At 44.9% G+C, this 23,204-nt stretch overlaps 1 long non-coding RNA gene across 1 annotated transcript in view; it reads left to right on the plus strand.

The window, feature by feature from the left end:
• The first annotated feature begins 1,530 nt into the window (after positions 1 to 1,530).
• The window catches only part of LOC138350934 (uncharacterized), a 130,451-nt gene continuing 108,777 nt past the window's right edge, over positions 1,531 to 23,204 (plus strand). The window contains exon 1 of the long non-coding RNA XR_011222302.1: positions 1,531 to 1,670. This is a non-coding gene — a long non-coding RNA (uncharacterized lncRNA). The remainder of the gene's footprint in view (positions 1,671 to 23,204) is intronic.

Here is a 23,204-nt window from a genome sequence, read left to right on the forward strand (position 1 = left end):
AGAATAGTCTAGCATATTAAACGTCGCGACCATTTCCGGGAAGTCTGCGGCGCTCACACGCCGAGCGCGAAAGTGATAAATTATTAACACTGGAAAATTCAGATGCTCGTCGCTATATATACAACACTAGAAATCAGGCCAAGGATTCCGTGACAAGTCACTGCTGTGTTTAACAGCAATAATTCATGCTACTTTCACAGTTGTGTGAAAGCATAGCCACCTTCACATTAGGATTCAGGCCAAGGATTCCGTGACAAGTCACTGCTGTGTTTAACAGCAATAATTCATGCTACTTTCACAGTTGTGTGAAAGCATAGCCACCTTCACATTATATATAGATGAAGCAAAGTTCACATATAGATGAACCAAACTAGAGGACCCCACTAGTTACAGCTCTTATTGAATTCCTTTATTACTTACTATTTTAATATTCCAGACCAATAAAATATTCCAGACCAATAAAGCTGCAGAGCCAATGTCGGGCAGATATTTGAATATTAAACTAAACTTGTGTAAGTGACCTGCTCTTGAAGCAACAGTGACGCCACGTCGCTACCTCACTCCTTAATTGTCTTCATAACCAACACTATTCACCCCGAGGACCTGACCAGGTTTATTGTGGCCTCCGACGTCATGGGCTTCAAGCGTTATACACTTTAATTTTTATGTATCTTTTACTTAAACTTTAAAACATTTGAGTAAAGTTGAAGTAGTAAAGCAAGAACGGTCACTAGTGACTACGCTGCGAGTTAGTTCACTGGAGCCTCACTAATGCTGCCTTCATTAGCCACATCTCGGGGCAACTCACAAAGTGTAAAGTGCCAGTTTAACACAAGTAAACTATCCCCTCTACTGCACTACCCTGAAAAGCAGCTTCTACACACATGTTCTCACTAAACAACATTGTTCTACATAATTAACTACAACTGAAGCTTTGTATTAAACAGGAAACTATAAATTTAAACTTGACTGTTGTACATTAATTTTACTGTTATTTCAAGACAAAGTTGTGGCCGTCCAGAGAAATAATCAACTTGTAAAATACTACAATAAGACCATTCACTTGCCTGGAGACTGGGCGCAAGTAACCCGCCGGGACAAGGCTTCTCCAGGGAGTAATTTAGCCAGCAATATACCGCCTCCAGAGCAGCACCTTCCTCCACCAAGGTCCGCGCCACACTGCCTGCCCCCCTGATGACCGAACTGCCTGTGTGACGTCATGTATATGACATCATATGACACAACATATTTATGTGACCCAGCAGCCACCACACTTTCTCACATACAAGTAACTTACAAGTTATTAAATAACAGTTGGATAACGCGTCAGAGGCTGCCAGTGTTGCTGCCACGCCAGAACATCAACACTGTAACAGTTGTTAAAGGCCTACTCATATATATCAAGGCTTAACAGAAATAACATCGATAATAATAGTTTCAATTACTTGTAAGTTATTTGTGTATGAGAAAGTCTGGTGTGTGAGTTGGATCATATACATGACGTCACACAGGTAGTTTGGTCATCAGGCCGGGCTGACAAACTGGGGCGGGCAGGCAGTGTGGCGCGGACCTTGGTGGAGGAAGGTGCTGCTCTGGAGGCGGTATATTGCTGGCTAAATTACTCCCTGGAGAAGCCTTGTCCCAGCGGGTTACTTGCGCCCAGTCTCCAGGCAAGTGAATGGTCTTATTGTAGTATTTTACAAGTTGATTATTTCTCTAGACGGCCACAACTTTGACTTAAAACAATCGTAAACCTGGTCAGGTCCTCGGGCATGTATAGTGTTGGTTATGAAGACAATTACGGAGTGAGGTAGCGACGTGGCGTCACTGTTGCTTCAGGAGCGCTAGGTCACTTACACAAGTCTGGTTTACTATTCAAATATATGCCCGACATTGGGCTAATATGCTTTGCGGTTTTATTGGTCTAGAATATTAAAATGGTAATAGATTTCAATACGAGCTGTAACTAGTAGTCCTCCAGTGTGGCTCGTCTATATATATATACAATATAACACTGGCAATGATCTCGGAAACTGTGAAAGTGACATGAATTGTTGTTAAACACAAGTGACTTGACACGGAATCCTTGGGCTAATTTCTAGTTATATATGTAGCGACGAGTATGTTAATTTTTAAAAGCGTTATCTTGATTGTATTATGCTGAGTAGATCAGGTCGTTTTAATGAATGTGTCAATGGCAAAGTGGTAAGACATTCGCCTGGCGTTTCAAGAGCGTACCGTGGCCCGGGAGGACTTACTGGGCGCCAATCCTTAACTGTAGCCTTTGTTTACCAAACATTAAAATGGGTACATGGTTGTTAGACGATTTGGTGGGGTCGTATTATGGGGAACATTAGGATTAAGGACTTGCCTGGAGCGCTATGCGTGGTCGTGGCTGTACAAGACAACAAGAATGTAAGAACTATTGTGTACATATATAATTAAAAAACATAAATAACCTGTAATATTTAGTATAGAATGTGGTTAATTTCTGTAACTTGTATTTTTTTATATGAAGTGATTAACACGACAGTTGCTCTTCAACAGGTGACTGAAGTGCCAGGCTGATGAAGGCATTATAATGCTAACTGTTCACATATTTTTTTTTTTTTTTTTTTTTTTTATATATATATATATATATACATACACAAGAGTTGTTACATTCTTGTACAGCCACTAGTACGCGTAGCGTTTCGGGCAAGTCCTTAATCCTATGGTCCCTGGAATACGATCCCCGCCGCGAAGAATCGTTTTTTCATCAAAGTACACATTTTACTGTTGCGTTAAACAGAGGCTACAGTTAAGGAATTGCGCCCAGTAAATCCTCCCCGGCCAGGATACGAACCCATGACATAGCGCTCGCGGAACGCCAGGCGAGTGTCTTACACCACGGAGACTGCGGGTATTTATTTTTAGGGTATTAAAACGATGAACGATTTCTGAACATACAGACTGGACAAAAATTGAATAGAAGGAATGCCAGTTCGAAAGTATTGAAGACATAGAACTGTCAGAGCATAATTAAAAACAATTGATGCACCTCGGAAAACTGGGTGTGAAGACTTGCCTCACATGGGCCAGGAGGCCTAGGGTGTTCTTGTATTTAATTTAATGTTAAATTTCAGGTATGTGTGACAGTGCAACAGTTTGGCTTATTGAAGCTTGAGGCAGCCTTGAGCGAGGCATATGGGTTATATCAAGACCTTACAGGTATAGTGGCTTTACTGTATACTTTGAAGTTCTTTACAAATTTACATAGTAATTTATATTTTTGATTAGTTGTGCTTCCTTGTACATTAATCTGGCGGGTTGTTCCACTAACCTTGGCCAAGTATGTTGTGCTCGCCTCTCCTGACAGTTTATCATATGGTTCGACGGGCATGCATAGGTCATTAATAGGTGCATATAATATATTTAACATTGAGCTCTGTTTCAAGTTGTAATACTAGTTAGGTAGACAATTGCAAATTAGATGGACGGAGGGAAATTTACGTAAGTATGTAAGATGGCATTAATGTGGTAATTATATTTGCTTCAACAGTATAATGGCAGGAACCATCCCTCACCACCGAGTTACCATATACCCTTTTCCAACCCTCCTGTACGGAGCTATTTGAGGCGACTGTAAAGTGTCCTTTCTTGTTTCACCAGACTGTTGGTCACAGATGTGAGCAGTCCTACGTAACACAACCAAGGTTGATCAGATAAACTGCTGGGTGAATTCTTCCCCCCCCCCCCACACACACACACACACACACATTTTTTAGTACAGGATCGTGAGCTGTTATGTCTGTAACTAAGATGTGATAAACGGGTCTGCCAGCATTACATGATGTAGGCTGAGCCGAAGTTTAGCGACACTTCCCCGCTACTTTGTACATTTATCACGTGTGCAAAATTTTTATTAATACTTAAATAGTGAGAGTTGCCAAGACGGGGAATTTGTTTAGCAAGTCTGGATAGGGATTGTTTAGTGGAGGCGAGTAATTACACGAATGGATCATATGCTAAAATTTAAAGGTGTAGCTGTCGCGTCTATATTTAGTGTGGTAATATTCATAATATTTAGGCTAGAGACGCTGCGTATATATAAGAATGAACAAAGTAAACATAAAGATGAAGGTAAAGGCTAAGCTTATCGTTCACAAAGACGTCAACATACAGGAGACTCGCTGCCGGCACCATTGCTAACTGGCCGTACACGGTTTTGTTCCCCGGAAAACTTTAGGATCTGAGCACCCATCAGCTCAAAACACCGCGGTTTTGTGAGGAAGAACACATCAATACTCGAAGACCCAGGGAATATCTTGTTTGGAAGGAAGTTAATCAGTTTAGTCTACAATTGATGGATAAACGTTGTTGACTAGCTGCTGTCCAGCTGACTCTTATCCTGCACAACCCAGTACGCAGGCAGCCCAAACTGTTGTACTGCACTCGTCGCCCATGAGTTTTTTTTAGGACCGTGTAAATGACCAGATCAGTTCGCCCTACCCTGAAAGGCGAGAAGATGCCTGCAGGTGTACCGAGCCTAACAGGTAAAGGTAGACCAATGTGCTCAATTTGGTGTTGGGTATCCCTGATTCCACCTGGAGGAATCATTTTACGACCTCCGTTGGAGAGGAATGAATTTCTCCAGGCCTAGGAGTGTCTCAGGCATTAGGTAGGGCAGTGAATCGGTACTTATTATGTAGAGTCGTCATGGGGAAGTCTGATAAAGAAGCAATAGAGGCAGCTGTAACGGTTCTATTATTACGTAAAGTATGGTGACAATAAACACAAACACTAAGATAATATATATATTTGGTCGAATATGCAGAAGTACGCAGGTGATACTTTGGCGAGCAATGGTGAGAGTTGAGCACACTGAGCGTCGGTACAATATCTCGCAAGTGTGTGTTCTAGACCACACTTGAAAGTAGACTAGTTATTATTCACCACTCTGCTGCTTATATGCTCGGGCAACACCACAGTCCAAAGGTTGACAGGAATAGTATGTGGAAATTAGGAAAGGTTCGAGTTCCATAACTAGTACCAAGAAGAGCTTTGCTACTCTCATAAGGCCAATGCATTTGGAGCGAGTATATTATTGGGACAATCTACTCGCTACAGAACTCCCCCTCCCAGGGGAGGGAAGGAAAAACACTTTATCAAGGAACCTGGCTGGTCGGTGAATAATACGCCCTGCTCGCGTTGTATAACCCTCAAAGTTAACTTCCTCCTCTTCGCTGATGTCATCTAACTGGGGTCTCAAGGTAGGAAGTCGCACAGGATCGTCCGTCGTCGTAGGATCAGGTGGTGGTGTGGCTGGTAACTGGGGTTGTAGGATGGGAGGTCGTACAGGATAGTCCATTGTCGTAGGTGGCGGTGCTGCTGGTAACTGTGGTCGAAAAGTGAACTGCGTAGTCGGCGGATGTGTGTCTGGAGGGATGTCTGGGGCAGCGTCACAGTGTGCTGGTTTAAGGCGATCGATGGAGATGTTTACCCGCTGTCCTCGGCGTTCATGGGTGAAGAACTTCCAGCCAGTCATCCTAAAATGGGTGGTAAATGTAAGAAGACAAAAAAGTGCAATTATGTACTAAAATGTAAGGAGACAAAAAAGTACAATTATGTACTATTCATAGCAGTTAGGAATTGTACTTTCACTTTAGTATTAAATCGTACTGTCAAATATAGTGAATATTTGAGTTTACCTGAAAACTGAATAGAAAACCACAATCTCACCTAACCGTCTTAATTTTCGAAGATAAAAATTTTTGCGTCTTGATTACAATTAGTACTTAATCTATAGCTATATTGATATTAGTTTTATAAAACTAATAAAACAAAACTAAAATATATCAATAAATTGTAAAGTAACTCAGGATATTTTAAAATTTTGTATAAAACCTACATTGTTTAATAAACCTGAAAGAAATTCCTGATATTTAAAACTTGTGTATTGCAACTTTAAATTGAAAACTTCATCCTAAAATTTGGCAGTCTTAACAGAAAACGAGAATTAAATTGGGGAGGGGATTGGGTAAATGTAACAGCCCCATAAGTGCAATTATCCATTGTTTGAGAGTAAGAAAATGTACTTATTACACTTGGTATTAAATCGTACTGTAAATTCGGAGGATGTGTTGAGAACTTCGGTGATCGAGAAACCACGTTAAATGGTCCTTTGTATGGCGACTGTAGAGGGACGCGTCGACTCTTACAAACACGTGTTCAGTTATATGGAGCTCATGAGGCGCACATGTAGTAAGAGTTGTCAGTTGGCGTGGTGGTGTAGGCCGAATGTTTGTCATGGCCGCCCGTAATGTCTGGACAGAAGTGGGGTCTGGGGGTGTGATGAGTGGCGTCGGGGTTAAGCATTCGCCCAGTAGCCGCAGGCTAGATCCGTATACCAAGTCTGCTGCCGAGAATCCACTGCCCTCCTTCGTGGCCGAATGAATGCCAAGCAAGACTAATGGAAGGTGTCGATCCAATCAGGGCGTGCTTGAGCTCTCAGGGCGGCTTTTAGTTGTCTATGAAAGCGTTCTACCATTCCGTTCGACTCAGGGTAGTATGCTGTGGTTCGGTTGTGTGTGGTGCCGAGGAATTCCATAAATTCCTTACATAGATATGATTCGAACTGTCGTCCTTGGTCGGTGATGATGACAGAGGGGCTGCCAAAACGGGCGACCCATCCAGAGAGGAAAGCCTGGACCATTGACTCAGCTGAGATGTTGATTAATGGGATTGCTTCCGGCCATCTGGAGAATCGATCGATGCAGGTGAGTAGATAAGAATATCCTCTTGCCGACGGTAATGGTCCAATGTAGTCGGCATGTACCACCTCGAAATGGTCAGAAGGTAACGGGAACTGTTGAAGTGGGCTCTTTGTGTTTTCGCTCGCTGGCGCTGGAGACATGAGCGAGTCCATTGTTGAACACTGGCATTGATTCCTGGCCATACAACACGCTCCGTTAGTAGTTTCTGGGAAGCACGTACTCCTGGGTGTGCTAGGGAGGGAAATGCTGAGAACGTTTTCCAGCAAAACTGGGCAGGAATGTAGGGCCTAAGTGCTCCCGTCCGTGAGGTGTCACAGATTATACTTCCGCCACCTTCCATGGGAGTCTCGATGAACCGGAGAGCTGTGTCAGATGTTCGTAATCGCTGCAGATCAGGGTCTTCCCATTGGGCCTTGCTGATTACACAATAGTCCACCTGAGCAGGGTTTTTCACGACGTGGTTTATGGTGGGTCGAGACAGTGCATCGGCTATGATATTGTTAGTTCCTTTGACGTGGCAGATATCCGCGGAAAATTGGGAGATAAATCCCAGGTGATATGCTACTCGAGGAGTGAGCAATAACCCTTGGCCGCCAGTGCATGTGAGGGGTTTGTGGTCTGTGCGGATGTAGAAATTCCGCCCCTCGAGGAAGTGCCGGCATTGTTGTGTGGCTGCGTAGATGGCGAGCAGTTCCCTATCAAAAGTGCTGTACTACTTTTCAGCGGTTGACACACGCTGAAAAGATCTAATTGGGCGCCATTCTCCTTCAATGAGCTGTTGAAGTACAGCACCAATAGCCGTGTTTGAAGCGTCAGTAGAGATTGGTGGGAGCGTCAGACACTGGGTGTGCGTGCAAGGTGAATTCCGCCACCTTGTGTTTTGTCGGTGAATGCTGTCTCTGCCTGGGGGAGTCCACTCCAACGGAAGACGGGACGTGTTTCCGACCACGTAAGAGGTCGTACAAGTGTCGCAAGATGTCCGAACAATGTGGAAAAATCGATGATAAAAATTCACAACAAGAAATTCTTGCAACTTCTTTGGAGTGGATGGGCGCGGGAATTCCTTGATTGCCTCGATTTTCTTTTCTAGTGGTTGGACCCCTGCTGCTGACACACATGTCCCAAGAAATCCAGCTCTGGAACATGGAAAATACACTTCTCGGAGTTAAGCTGTAAGCCAAAGTTGCGTAGACGGGTGAGGAGGAGTCGGAGGTGTAGCAGATGTTCTGTTGATGTACTGGCCACCAGCAGATCGTCAATGTAGGCATAGCAAAAAGGAAGGTCCTTAACTACTTGGTCGATGAAGCGTTGGAATGTCTGGGCTGCATTCCGTAGACCAAAAGGTATCCGGACGAATTCACAGTCCAAAAGGTGTTGCGATTGCTGTTTTCGGAATGTCTGCCGGTTCTACGGGGATCTGGTGAAATGCCCGCACAAGGTCAATTTTCGAAAAAACGGTTGCATTGCTCAATCCCTGTGAGAAATCCTGGATGTGTGGTATTGGGTAGCGATCCGGCGGAGTACGAACGTTGAGAGCCGTGTAGTCCCCGCAATGGCGCCATTTCCCTGGGGCCGTTTTCGGGACCATATGGAGAGGTGAAGCCCATGGACTGTTCAAAGGGCGGATTATTCCGGCCTCCTGTAGCTTATTGAATTCAGCACGTGCTACCGCCAGTCGTTCCGGTGCCAGGCGGCGTGGTCTGGCGAAGGTAGGTGCTCCCTTTGTAGTAATGTGATGCATAATCGTATGTTGCACCTCTGGTCGAGGGCTGGCGGGTTGGGTCACATCTTTGAATTCATCCAGGAGTGCTTGAAGTCCCGTAGATGCGACTGGGGTGACAATGTTAACTTGTGTAGAGGTACTAGGAGAGGCTCGAAGTACTTCACCTGCGGGATCCACAATAAGTCGATGGTGTTGCAGGAAATCCCATCCAAGAATGGGTTGTTCCACATCCGCTATGAGGAAAGTCCACATAAAGCGACCCAGAGGCGAAATAGAGAGCCAGGGCGCGTGTCCCATATGTACGAACAGACGTATCATTGACGGCACGTAAGTCCAAACCAGGAGTACGGTTGGTTTCACCAGTAGTGGAGGCAACACACTAGCTGCTGCACCTGTGTCAACGAGAAAACGGCATTTGATTATTATGTCAGATATGTAGAGCAGTGTAGTGTTTGAAATGGCGGGGTTACTGGCCGTTAAGTTCCCGCTGAAGTAGTGTCCCGACCAGGAACAAGGAGCCCTACAGTTGCGGGCTTGGTGTCCAAACTTCTGGTGGTAAGAACAAAGCTCTCCCCGATGTTCTTGCTGTCGTCTAGACTGATACTGGATTGACGTAGTACGTCCTCCCTGGGCGGAAGAAACGCTGGGTCTGGAGGACGTAGAGTTGTTGGGTGTCTGTAGTCTGCTGTTACACTGGGGTGGGACAGCATAGCGTTATCAGACGTCGTATGAAGCCTGTCTGCCAGTGTAGCCAGCTGGGCTAATGAGGTGTCGTCAGCCATACTGAATAGGGCCGGTTGAATGTGTTTTGGACAGGTTGTATCCAGAGTGATTTCATAATCTCGCTGGGGGCTGGACCAGTTGCAGTATGCATTACATACTGAATATGCCGCAGAAGCTGGGCTGGTGTTTTGTCTGCTAATCTTTTGTCAGAGAGGAGTTGGTCCCTTTGTTAAATGCGGCGTTTCATTGCTGCCTGTAGAAGAGCGGCCTTGAATGCGGTGTACGTCCTGGTGTCCGGTGATGGTGCGGTGATGACAGCGGAGGCAGTGTGCATAGCCTCCGAGGGAAGGTTGGCAGGGTACAGGCATTTTGGGCTTTCTCAGTCGTAATTTCGTGAAGGTCGAAAATAGCCTCCATCTGCATGAACCAAAATTCTGGCTCATCTGCGTATTATGCTGGAAACCTGGTAGATAAATCCATGACGAAGATCTAGTTTGTGACTAGGTGTTTTTTTCACTTGCTGGGTCACCAATGTAACGGTTCTATTGTTACGTAAAGTATGGTGACAATAAACACAAACACCAAGATTATATATATTTGGTCGAATATACAGAAGTACGCAGGTGATACTTTGGTGAGCAATGGTGAGAGTTGAGCACACTGAGCGTCGGTAAAATATCTCGCAAGTGTGTGTTCTAGACCACGCTTGAAAGTAGACTGGTTATTATTCACCACTCTGCTGCTTGTATGCTCGGGCAACACCACACAGTCCAAAGGTTGACAGGAATAGTATGTGGAAATTAGGAAAGGTTCGAGTTCCATAATTAGTACCAAGAAGAGCTTTGCTACTCTCTTTAGGCCAATGCATTTGGAGCGAGTCTATTATTGGGATAATCTACTCGCTGCACAGCTTTCAGACGAGGAGGGGCAGTGGACCGAAGTGCAGCACGCACTCGAGAAAACTGCTATCGAGGATTCATCACGTGCTTCCACCAGCAAAACACCAGACATAATGGACTTAGAGAGGACAGTACCAGTCACACACCAGCCAGTGTAAGACAATGTATTTCTCCACAGCCCAGGCACAGGACCACTGTGAGCCTGGAGGGGACATCACCAATTCCCCACCTGTGTGGGGGAGGACTTGGTAACAGTTAGTTGATTGACAATTCAGAGGCGGGCCGAAAGAGCAGAGCTCAACCCCTGCAAGCACAACTAGGCGAGTACCAGACATAGTCACTCTGCACATCTTCCAACATTACAGATAATGCAGACAGACCACTTTCCTACAGCATATGGAGTAGTAATGGCAATGGAACAGGAACAACCAGAGCTCAAACTTTCCATCTCGGTCAACCTGAGAAGATAATGACACCACGAGACCAACAGACTGCAAATTACTTACAAAAAGTAACAATCCTGCAGGGGTAACTGTGTGTCTGTAGTCTGCTGTTACACTGGGGTGGGACAGCATAGCGTTATCAGACGTCGTATGAAGCCTGTCTGCCAGTGTGTGCTTGGAAAAGCTGGGCACTTCAAAAAGACGCAAACAAGTCGTGCTTTTTGGATACCCAATCGACTTTCCACTGGCTCCAGTACCAGAACACAAGCACTTGCAGGCGATGAGTCACAATAACGTGGCTGAAGTATGTTGACCAGACCACACACTAGAAATTGAAGGGACGACGACGTTTCGGTCCGTCCTGGACCATTCTCAAGTCGATTGACAATCGACTTGAGAATGGTCCAGGACGGACCGAAACGACGTCGTCCCTTCAATTTCTAGTGTGTGGTCTGGTCAACAACACAAGCACTTCTCATAACTCATGCCTCTTAGTTCTGGAACAGACTACGTGAACTGCATCTCGCGTCGTTGGAAGACATTAGAATTAAGGGAGACATGATCACCATGTACAAAATTCCCAGGGGAATTGACAGGGTAGACAAGGATGGATTATTTACCACGGGTGGTACACGCACAAGAGGGGACACAGGTGGAAGCTGAGTACCCAAATGTGCCACACATTAGAAAACTTTTTCAGTGTCAGAGTAGTTAATAAATGGAATGCACTTAGCAGTGATGTGGTAAGATGATAAACACGCATAGTCCAGCTACAGTAGTCACACAGAACAACTGTAGGTGGTGTTTACCTATCGTGCTTCCTCGAGAAATCGAACTCGGTCCCATAGGGGAACTAAAGAGAACGAATACCGGACGGCCGAACCAAGTTCAACCGCAAGGAATTTGGCACGTACGAAAGATAGAAATAATATTTGATGTTAGATGTTGTTAGAGATTCAGCTACTCAGAACAAGTTCCAAGTAGCACGGGCTATGGAGAGCCCGTAACTTACCTGGCACAGGAGCGGGGCAAGAAGCGCGGGCTATGGTTAGCCTCGTGGACGGGAGATGTCTCCCCGTATTTGAGCATTCACGTTAATTTATGCCGGTATGACATCCAATCATAACACTCGCTCACTGTCCAAGCTGTTGCTTGAAGCACGAGCCAGGGGTGACGGAGTGAGGTGAAGGTTGAGGCAGGACGCTGCGCTGGGAGGCAGCGAGGTGCGACAAGCGAGGCGAGAGCCCTACCCCTAGGCAGCACGGCCGGTGAGGTGGCTGCGCACGCAACACTAAGGTCGGAAATTGCTTAATTCCACCACCAATAAACTGGGAGAACGTGCACTCGATAAACACAAGCGTGATGTTGCTGAAGGCTGGCTGACTGCACGCTTGAATGTTTGGGGGCACTACGAGGGTCGCCAGGGGACACTGGCGTGGACATAAACACTGAGCAGAGTCAAAATTGTCAGTCCACGCTTCCCACAGTAAGGAGTATTGACCCACGGTCTTCGCTCAAACACTTGGAATCACTACTTGATTCTTGTTTCTCAGTTACAGAGCAATGATGGATTGCTCATTGTGAAACCGGTAACTCACGATCATTTGAACACAGTCCAATTGCACCTGTGGTGGAGGGTGACGCATGTAATGGCAGAGACTTCACGTGTCTTTGTTGATTTTACCACTAGTGGTGCCCCGTCACTGAAGGCATCTGTAACTGTAATGGGGGGGGGGGGGAGGGGTGGACGGGGTAGGGTGACATGGCTGGCTTAATGTTAAATGGATGAGAGGAACCAGGGTCTTGGCCAGGACCTTGGCTTCCCACATCTTGACAGCACAGCCTTCACAAAATGCCCGCCCTTGAGCGGGAATCACACGCCCGCAGCGTTGTGGCGCGAGAAATAGACAGCGGCTCCCATGATGCCAGGCAATCGTGAATCAGTGGCTGCGAGGGCCTAAGGCGCACTCGTGTCGCAACCAATCAGAGGAGCTGGCTGGTGACATCGTCACCGACAGGGAACCGTTAGACACTTGAAACAGTCCCTGTTCTTTCTCTCCCCCTCACTGTGGCCATGGGCCAATCTTACAGAATTCAGAGAACCTGTAACTATTCGCTGAGAATACCTACATCAACGAGAGCTAATTGTTTGGAATGCTGAAGGCATTCCCTTTCGAATGAGATGCAATTTCGACCTTCTGTCTCCACTAACAAGGAAGATAGGTATTTGTGCACATCCTGGGCACATCTCCGAAATTTTCTAAGGCAAAATATCATTTTCTTCTATTTAATAATAGATCTTCTTCTATTTAATATTTAATAAATGAGAAGCTGAGAAGTAGGCCAAAATCCATCTTCTCACACGGAACACTGGCAAGATATTCCCAGGTCTCTCCACTGCTGTGAGACACTAGCAGGCGGTAGGATGATGGCCGGAGATGGGGATGTACAAGTCTGTTGGTACCTGCTCATGTGTTTACCCACTTCTCATTTCCAGTTAAATACTTTATCACATGCAAATACGACGAGTTCCTGGATTCTGCTACGTTCCCGGCGGACCAACGTCGTTATCACGCAGATGTAAAGTGTACTAGAGGCTACCGGCAACGACGCCTTCACTTAGCTGGCCGACTTTGCAAAGATTAAGTTTAACTCAGGAAGTAGCTAGGTACAGAATTACATCATGATGCCCAGGCCGGCAAGGTGCTGGCTTCCTGGTCCTCCTCAAATTATCCAATCAGAGACGCGCATCTAGGGCCTTAGCCAATCACAGCTCCCATGCTTGGTGTGCAAAGTGGCGTCCCTAAGGCGTCTGTGCCTTGGTTGCTATGGGAACGGCTTGGGCTGGCTGGCCGGCCACCTCACGGCTCCCCTGCCGCTCTGCTCCTGCCTCCCTCACTCCTACAGTAATAAGCTGTTACACGCTCAAACTATTTCCACAAATGCGTTTCAACAGCCATTGTAACATTTGGAATGCTGACGACCTCGATTCTCCAACGAGCCTAAACACGGGATGTCTCGGGTATGGGTTACCAAATCTAGACAGTGCACAGCCATTTACGGGCCCGGTGCCCGGCGGTGCTCGTGCATTCTACAAAAGACATTTTAGCTGGTGAAAACCCATACCCTCACACTTGGCATCTGGCTGCTTCACATACTTAACAGATGGACCAGTAGACAAGCAGGGAAAATAATTCAGAGCTGCAAATAAGGCAGGAAATTCTATATTTAGTTGGAAACTCTCAAACAGGTGTTCAGTTTTAGAGACGCTATCCATTCAATAGGCTTTGGAACAGGCTCTGGTTGAACACCGACAACATACCATGCATACAGATTCAAGAACTGCCATTAAAACCTTGCAACAAGAACATGTACATGACATTCGTCTGATCAGTCATATAATTAATGCAAACACTCAGACGTCAAGGCTGTCGGGTACTTATCAACTGAGTGCTAAGTGATGTGGGAATAATAGGAAATGACATTGCAGACGAAGCTGCAAAAGTTGCAACAAAGATTGGAAATGTAGACATTTACATTCCACAGGGTTTATCACAGATTAAGAAAGTAATTAGAAATATCAATGCAAAAGATACACAGTGATCACAACACAACAGTTGCAACATCAGGATCTGCAGGTTGATATACGAATTCAACCAACTATGAACCACTTATTTTGATGAAAATGAACAGTAAAACAGAACACTTAGATTGCATCAGGCTTGGATACCCATGTGCATGGGAAATAAGAACAAAGTTCCATGAACTGCCAAAACGTCTAATCTACGAGTTGTTGTTGTCCCTCCCCAGTGTTAAAAGCAGAATTAAGGAACTGAATGCTAAGCTTGCAATTAGGATAGCCAGAGATCCCCATTACAACGATTTTGTTAAGAAAAAACTGAGCTCTGCTACTTTCAAGGGGAAACAGGAGAAGCAAAACATGGCATCACAGATCAGTCTGCTACCTCGAAGAGCTTCATCTGCTTAAGCAAGCCCGTGAGCTCCTCCCTGGGAGGATGACTCGGGCAAGATCATCATCAATGAAATGGCAATGAAAAAATCCAACATGTTACCACAAGAAATGAGGCAAAGTATCTCGAGGAAATTTATAAAGAAGCCGGAGATTAATAACTAGATCAAATCTACACTGGCGGGTCATCTAATCCTGTCAATGGAAGGGCTGGTGCAGCATTCATGGTAATCAAGGCTAATACTTTCCAACGTAGAAATGAAGAAAAAGCGTGTATTGAGAACTATGCCTCTTCAACGCAAGCAGAGCTAACTGCCATTGTTATGGCATTAAGGTTTCTTGAATGGAACACTAGTGGTGCAGTGATTTGCACTGATTCAAGAGCAGCACTTCAAAGCCTTGGTAAAAATCGAGCAGAAAATCTTGCAATAGTCTCTGAAATTCAGAGAGCTGTGAAAGTACTTATCAGGGAAGTTTTTTATTTTTTTTTATTTTTACATGCGAACATGCGAATAAACACAAAACAATAAATATAATAAAATAAGAAAACAACAACAATCAGACAAAAAAATACAAAAGCACAAAGCAAATATACACAAAGTAACACAAATACACTAAATACCGGCCTGAAGGACCGACAACAAAATCACAACAATGAACACAAAGAAACAATAATACTGGACGGAAATACAATAAAAACAACAAAACAACAGTCATGAAAAACACAACACCGGCCTGAAGGGCGCACAATAGGTACAATACATTGCAAACAAACCACAGGTCACAGCAAGCACAGACTACTCAAATTGTTCATACTTATCCGGCCACTCCGCCGCCGGGAACCGAACACAATACGCCTCCCACAGTAACATTACGTCATTCGGAACAGGTACAGTATTAACAGTACGAGGATCAGGCATTAACTCCGGCACACCCACAACAAAACACCGAGCCCGCTGTACCCAGATGGAAGAAGGGCACCACGGAACAGGATGCACGCGGTCAATAATGTTAAACTGCAGAGGATGCTGCGCATCATGCGCCACTCCGGAGGCCAAGATGAGAGGGAGGGGCTCCTTCCCACGAGGCCGGGCAATGGGCAGCGCACTGGGAGCTTCCTCGGCTGCCTCACAGTGCTCCGCGTCAACCACCAAACGTTGTACCTGCAGGGACCCCCCCACGCTTGGCATCCTTCTTCAGTACCAGCTTGATGCCTCGGTGCGCACCAGAACTCTCATCATCCACGTCAGTATGAGCGACCACCCCCCACTGCGGAGAACCTTTTGCAGGAGAAAGAACAGGAGGTAAATCATAGGTACAACCATCGTCAACAGCAGACACATGGACGTCAGCCACCACCAGCGTCGTAGAGCGCGAAGCACCCGGAGGCGCCACATCATCTCCCGAAGCCCCACCTGCGTCGTAGTCCTCCGCATCAGCCCAAGCAGCAGAAGAACGCCTGGACCGCTTGGGCACTGGCCGCACATCCTCACAGCCGGAGGCGGACCCAGAACCATGGGCCTCACGAACCGGGTGAACCGACGCCCGTCGCAGAACGGCAGCAGCCTCTACCACAGGGGGAACCAGACCACACACAGCAGGAGGCACCGCAGCCACCCCAGCACCCAGCACAGGAGGAACCCGAGGGGAGGACGCAGGGCCAGGGTCCACAGTCGAAGACGAGGAAGCCGACTGCGACGTTCCACAGGGATCACCAGGAAGGTCCATGGGAACGGCAGGGCCAGAGGCATGGTCAGGAGGAACATCCATCGGCACCGCAACACCCGGAGGAGGGTCTGCGACAACCGGGGGAACGTCGGGTGACACTGGGGGAGCCGCAGCAGCGAACGGGACGTTCACCTCCTCACCCCCGGAGTCGTCCTCCAGAGGGAGCGGCGGGAAATCCTCCTCACGGAACAAGTTCACAGGAGCGACCGGATCAGCAGTACACCCGGCAGCCTGATGCCCCAACAAGCCACACCGGAAGCAAGTACGGGGTTGCCGGGCATAAAACACACGCACATAGTACCCCAACAGCCGGACAGAGCACGGTATGTCCGACCTCAGTCGCATCCCGAGGGTCCGAATGTAGGTCTTCACACCCGAATACGTGCCAGACGACAGGGAGTTCATCCGCACACTGACGACGGAGCCGTACCTCTGGAAGAATCGCCGGAGGAGAGTCTCGGGAAACTCCATGGGGGTGCCATGAACACTGACATACGTCACAGCACCACTACGGTCTGAAATGGTCACAGACCCGTTGCCGTCCTGGAGCTGCAAAGTACGTCCCTCGTACCTCCGTAAGAAAGCACGGTACACCGCCTCACCCACAAACTTGAAAACATGGTGAGCAGTTACCAGCTCAATGCCATATACGTCCCCAACCGGGACACGAAGCATGGCACTAAATACCACGTCCACCAGCGGGTATCCAGCACAGCCAGTAAACTCCAATCCGATGGAGTTGACCCTCACGACAGGGGGAAGATGGCCGCCCATCGTAGAAGCGCCACGTCCACACCACCAGGAACAGCAGGGAGGGTAGAGACACCCACACCCCCTGCCGGCGAAAACGTTAACCACCTCAAACTACCGGAGCGAGCAGGCGACACGTCCTCACTGCACGGTAGCTCAGGAGCAACTCCCTCTCACATACCTGGAGACTGGACACAAGTAACACGCTGGGACAAGGCTTCGCAAGGGAGTAATTTAGCCAGTAATATACCACCTCCAAAGAAGCACCTTCCTCCACCAAGGTCCGCGCCACACTCCAATCAGGAAGTGGTAAGTTTGTGGATCCACTCCCATGTTGGAATATGTGGGAATGAACGAGCAGATGTGCTGGCTGCTGAAGGCGCTGGAGACCATATTGAATACTTCATATCCAAGACTCTACTACAAATTAGAGGAATTGTCAGGCAACATCACCTTGACAAGGTAACTGAGGAAAGGAGGATAGAAGCACAACCCAGTGAATCTGTACGATGGTACAACATGGTTGCAGCTGGCAGTCACTATCATTATGGCCGAATAGGAGGAGGACGAGGGAGAGAATCAGTAATAACAAATCCCAGCTGTGTCTGGGTACAAGTGACAGGATGAACAACCCAGCGGGTTTTCTTCCTATTGGGGAGTGTTGTACATGCTGCTATGGCGGTGTGTCCACTCACAGGATGAGTGACGCTGCCCAATACTGTCACTATGGCGGTGTGTCCACTCACAGGATGAGTGGCGCTGCCCAATACTGTCACTATGGCGGTGTGTCCACTCACAGGATGAGTGGCGCTGCCCAATACTGTCACTATGGCGGTGTGTACACTCACAGGATGAGTGGCGCTGCCCAATACTGTCACTATGGCGGTGTGTCCACTCACAGGATGAGTGGCGCTGCCCAATACTGTCACTATGGCGGTGTGTCCACTCACAGGATGAGTGGCGCTGCCCAATACTGTCACTATGGCGGTGTGTCCACTCACAGGATGAGTGACGCTGCCCAATACTGTCACTATGGCGGTGTGTCCACTCACAGGATGAGTGGCGCTGCCCAATACTGTCACTATGGCGGTGTGTCCACTCACAGGATGAGTGGCGCTGCCCAATAAACTTGCCCCTCGGGGCAAAATTAAAAAATATAAAATAAGTACAGAGGTAACTGCAAAAGGCCTATTGGCCCATACGAGGCAGCTCCTATCTCTTACAAACCAATCCCACTCACGTGTCCAACCCTCCCATGAAACAATCGAAGGACCCCACCTCCACCACGTTACGCGGTAATTGGTTCCACAAATCAACAACCCTGTTACCGAACCAGTATTTACCCAAGTCTTTCCTAAATCTAAACTTATCCAATTTATACCCATTGTTTCGTGTTGATACTTTTAATACCCTATTAATATCGCCTTTGTTAGGTCCATTCATCCACTTGTAAACCTCTATCATGTCACCTCTAACTCTTCGCCTTTCCAGTGAATGCAATTTAAGCTTTGTTAATCATTCTTCATATGAAAGATTTCTAAATTGGGGAATTAACTTAGTCATCCTACGCTGGACACGTTCAAGTGAATTTATATCCATTCTATAGTACGGCGACCAAAACTGAACTGCATAATCTAAATGGGGCCTAACCAGAGCAAGATATAGCTTCAGAACCACACCAGGTGTCTTGTTACTAACACTTCGATTAATAAATCCCAGTGTCCTATTTGCCTTATTACGAACATTCATGCATTGATCCCTTTGTTTTAAATTCTTACTTATCATAACTCCCAGATCCCTTTCGCAATTCGACTTCGCAATCTCAACACCATCTAGGTCTCGTATCTTGTAACTCTATCATTACCTAGCCTTAAAACTTTACATTTATCAGCATTAAACTGCATCTGCCAATCCTTTGACCATTTCAAAACCCTATTTAGATCAACTTGAAGTGATAGTGAGTCGTCTTCCGTGTTAATTTCCCTACCGATTTTTGTATCATCGGCAAATTTGCAAATGTTGCTACTCAAACCTGAATCTAATCGTTGATATATATTATAAAATATTATAAACAACAGAGGTCACAGGACAGAGCCCTGAAGCACTCCACTTAAAACATATTCCCACCCTGACTTAACCCTATTTATACTAACTGTTTCCTTTGGTATAGCCATGCCCTAATCCAACTTAATATAGCACCTCCAATACCATGAGCCTCTATTTTTTTTAATCACTTTCATGTGGCACTGTATCAAAAGCTTTGCGAAAGTCAAGGTACACAACATCACAATATTTACCACTATCAACTGCCTCAACTATGCTGGAATAAAAAGATAGCAAATTTGTTAAACATGAACGGCCATTTGTAAAACCATGTTGCGACTCATTTATTAATTTGTGTTTTTCAAGATGAAGACGAATTGTATTTGCAATTATCGATTCAAGTAACTTTCCCACAATAGACGTTAGGCTAATTGGTCGATAGTTTGACGCAAGTGATCTATCTCCTTTCTTAAAAATTGGTACCACATTAGCAACTTTCCATAATTCTGGCACTGCCTAACTCTATTGATTTATTAAATATGGTAGACAGTGGCTCGGAAAGCTCCTCTTTGCATTCTTTAAGCACCCTGGCAAACACTTCATCCGGCCCTGGGGATTTGTTTGGTTTGAGTTTAACCATTTGTTTAATTACATCCTCCCTGGTAACTGCTAAACTAGTCAACCTGTCCTCGTCCCCACCCACATAGATTTGTTCCGCTGAAGGCATATTAAGTTCCTCTTTAGTAAATAGATATAAAATATTTATTAAAAATACTACTCATCTCCATTATGTTATTTGACCTGTCTCAGTTTTTAATGGACCTATCCTCTCCCTATTCTTTGTCCGGTATAACAGGAAAAACCCTTTAGGATTTGTCTTTGATTGCTCTGCTATGCGAACTTCATAGTTTCTTTTTGCTTTCCTTCTCTTTTTTTAGTATTTCTAACCAGTTGTACGAATTCCTGTTCTAAACTGACTTCCCCATTCTTAATCCTTTTGTACCACGCTCTCTTTTTACCTATAACGTTCTTCAGATCCTTTGTTATCCACTTTGGATCATTAGTATTCGATCTATTCAATTTATAAGGTATACTACATTCCTGGGCTTCGCTTAGAATATTTTTAAATAGGTTATATTTTGAGTCTACGTCGAAAACCCCTTTTACGTCACCTATCGCTGGGTTCACGTCTAGCTCTAAGACCGGCACACACCCCATACCCAAGACTTTCCAATCTATTTGACCCAATAAATTTCTTAGGTTATTGAAATTAGCTTTTCGAAAATCAGGTACTTTAACAGAATTTTCTCCTACAGGTCTATTCCATTCTATGTTAAATCTGATTTCTTTATGAGCACTGTTCCCTAGCTTATTCCCTATTTATGCTATATTAAGCTGGATTAGGGCATGGCTATACCAAAGGAAACAGAGAGTTAGTATAAATGGAATCAAGTCAGAGTGGGAAAATGTTGTAAGTGGAGTGCCTCAAGGCTCTGTCCTGGGACCTCTGTTGTTTATAATATATATAAATGATTTAGATTCAGGTTTGAGTAGCAACATTTGCAAATTTGCCGATGATACGAAAATCGGTAGGGAAATTAATTCGGAGGAGGACTCACTATCACTTCAAGTTGATCTAGATAGGGTTTTGAAATGGTCAAAGGATTGGCAGATGCAGTTTAATGCTGATAAATGTAAAGTTCTGAGGTTAGGTAATGATGATAGAGTTACAAGATACGAGCTAGATGGTGGTGTGATTGCGAAGTCGGATTGCGAAAGGGATCTGGGAGTTATGATTAGTAAGAATTTAAAACAAAAGGATCAATGCATAAATGTTCGTAATAAGGCAAATCGGACACTTGGATTTATTAATCGCAGCGTTAGTAACAAGACACCTGGTGTGGTTCTCAAGCTATATCTTGCTCTAGTTAGGCCCCATTTAGATTATGCAGTTCAGTTTTGGTCGCCATATTATAGAATGGATATAAATTCACTTGAACGTGTCCAGCGTAGGATGACTAAGTTAATTCCCCAAATTAGAAATCTTTCATATGAAGAAAGATTAACAAAGCTTAAGTTGCATTCACTGGAAAGGCGAAGAGTTAGGGGTGACATGATAGAGGTTTACAAGTGGATGAATGGACATAACCGGGGGGATATTAATAGGGTATTAAAAGTATCAACACAGGACAGAACACGAAACAATGGGTATAAATTGGATAAGTTTAGATTTAGGAAAGACTTGGGTAAATACTGGTTCAGTAACAGGGTTGTTGATTTGTGGAACCAATTGCCGCGTAACATTGTGGAGGTGGGGTCCCTCGATTGTTTCAAGCGCGGGTTGGACAAGTAAATGAGTGGGATTGGGTGGTTATAGAATAGGAGCTGCCTCGTATGGGCCAATAGGCCTTCTGCAGTTGCCTTTGTTCTTATGTTCTTATGTTCTTATGTTCGGTGTCCTTTATTTGTTTCCCTGTTAGTTAACACTAAATCTCAAATATTATTTTCCCGCATTGGTTCCTTCAACGGGCATATCCTAAAATGTTTATTTCTTCCATATGTTCACCTAAAAAAAAAAAAAAAAAAAAAATCAGCCTTAGCATTTTATGAAGTCAAATAAAGTAACGTTAATTTTGTAGTATTAAACCTACTCATTACCTGGGCACAAAGTTAACAAGATGGCATGCAACATTCACATAGCCCCTTATGGCATCCATAAGAACAAGGTAAGTGCAGAAAGCCTATTGGCCCATACGAGGCAGCTCCTATTTATAACCACCCAATCCCACTCATATGCATGTCCAACCCACGTTTAAACCAATCGAGGGACCCCACCTCCACTTTACACGGTAATTGGCTCCACAAATCAACAACCCTGTTACCGAACCAGTATTTACCAAAGTCTTTCCTAAATGAATGTTCGTAATAAGGCAAATCGGACTTATTAATCGCAGCGTTAGTAACAAGACACCTGGTGTGGTTCTGAAGCTATATCTTGCTCTGGTTAGGCCCCATTTAGATTATGCAGTTCAGTTTTGGTCGCTGTATTATAGAATGGATATAAATTCACTTGAACGTGTCCAGCGTAGGATGACTAAGTTAATTCCCCAAATTAGAAATCTTTCATATGAAGAAAGATTAACAAAGCTTAAATTGCATTCACTGGAAAGGCAAAGAGTTAGGAGTGACATGATAGAGGTTTACAAGTGGATGAATGGACATAACAAAGGGGAATATTAATAGGGTATTAAAAGTATCAACACAAGACAAAACACGAAACAATGGGTATAAATTGGTTAAGTTTAGATTTAGGAAAGACTTGAGTAAATACTGGTTCAGTAACAGGGTTGTTGATTTGTGAAACCAATTGCCGCGTAACATGGTGGAGGTGGGGTCCCTCGATTGTTTCAAGCATGGGTATAAAGCAAGCATTGGGTGGGTATAAATAGAAGCTGCCTCATATGGGCCAGTGGGCCTTCTGCGGTTGCCTTTGTTCTTGTGTGTTGTGTTCGCAATCTCAACACAGTCCAGCTCGTATCTTGTAACACTCTCATCATTACCTAGTCTCAAAACTTTACATTTATCAGCATTAAACGGCATCTGCCAATCTTTTGACCATTTCAAAACCCTATTTAGATCAACTTGAAGTGATAGCGAGTCTTCTTCCGTGTTAATTTCCCTACGGATTTTTGTATCATCGGCAAATTTGCAAATGTTGCTACTCAAACCTGAATCTATATCATTTATATATTATAAACGGAGGTCCCAATACAGAGCCTTGAGGCACTCTACTTACATTTTCCCACTCTGACTTAACCCCATTTATACTGTTTCCTTTGGTGTAGCCTGTTACCTATCGTACTTTACGGCTCGTCACCCTACAACAGCCAAGCTTTAACTATGTCTAGGGATACAACTGCTGCTCTCTAAAGCGGGTCACCAGTGTAACCCCATGAATGATAACAGCCACAGAATTACAAGTATATCTCCCTTATTACTGAAGAAATATACGTATGCATTTTAATATATATATATATATATATATATATATATATATATATATATATATATATATATATATATATATATATATATATATATATATATATATATATATATATATATATATATATATATTATATAATATATTATATAATATATATATATATA

The sequence above is a fragment of the Procambarus clarkii genome, chromosome 48 (genome assembly GCF_040958095.1).
Source record: "Procambarus clarkii isolate CNS0578487 chromosome 48, FALCON_Pclarkii_2.0, whole genome shotgun sequence".
Lineage (NCBI taxonomy): Eukaryota > Metazoa > Arthropoda > Malacostraca > Decapoda > Cambaridae > Procambarus > Procambarus clarkii.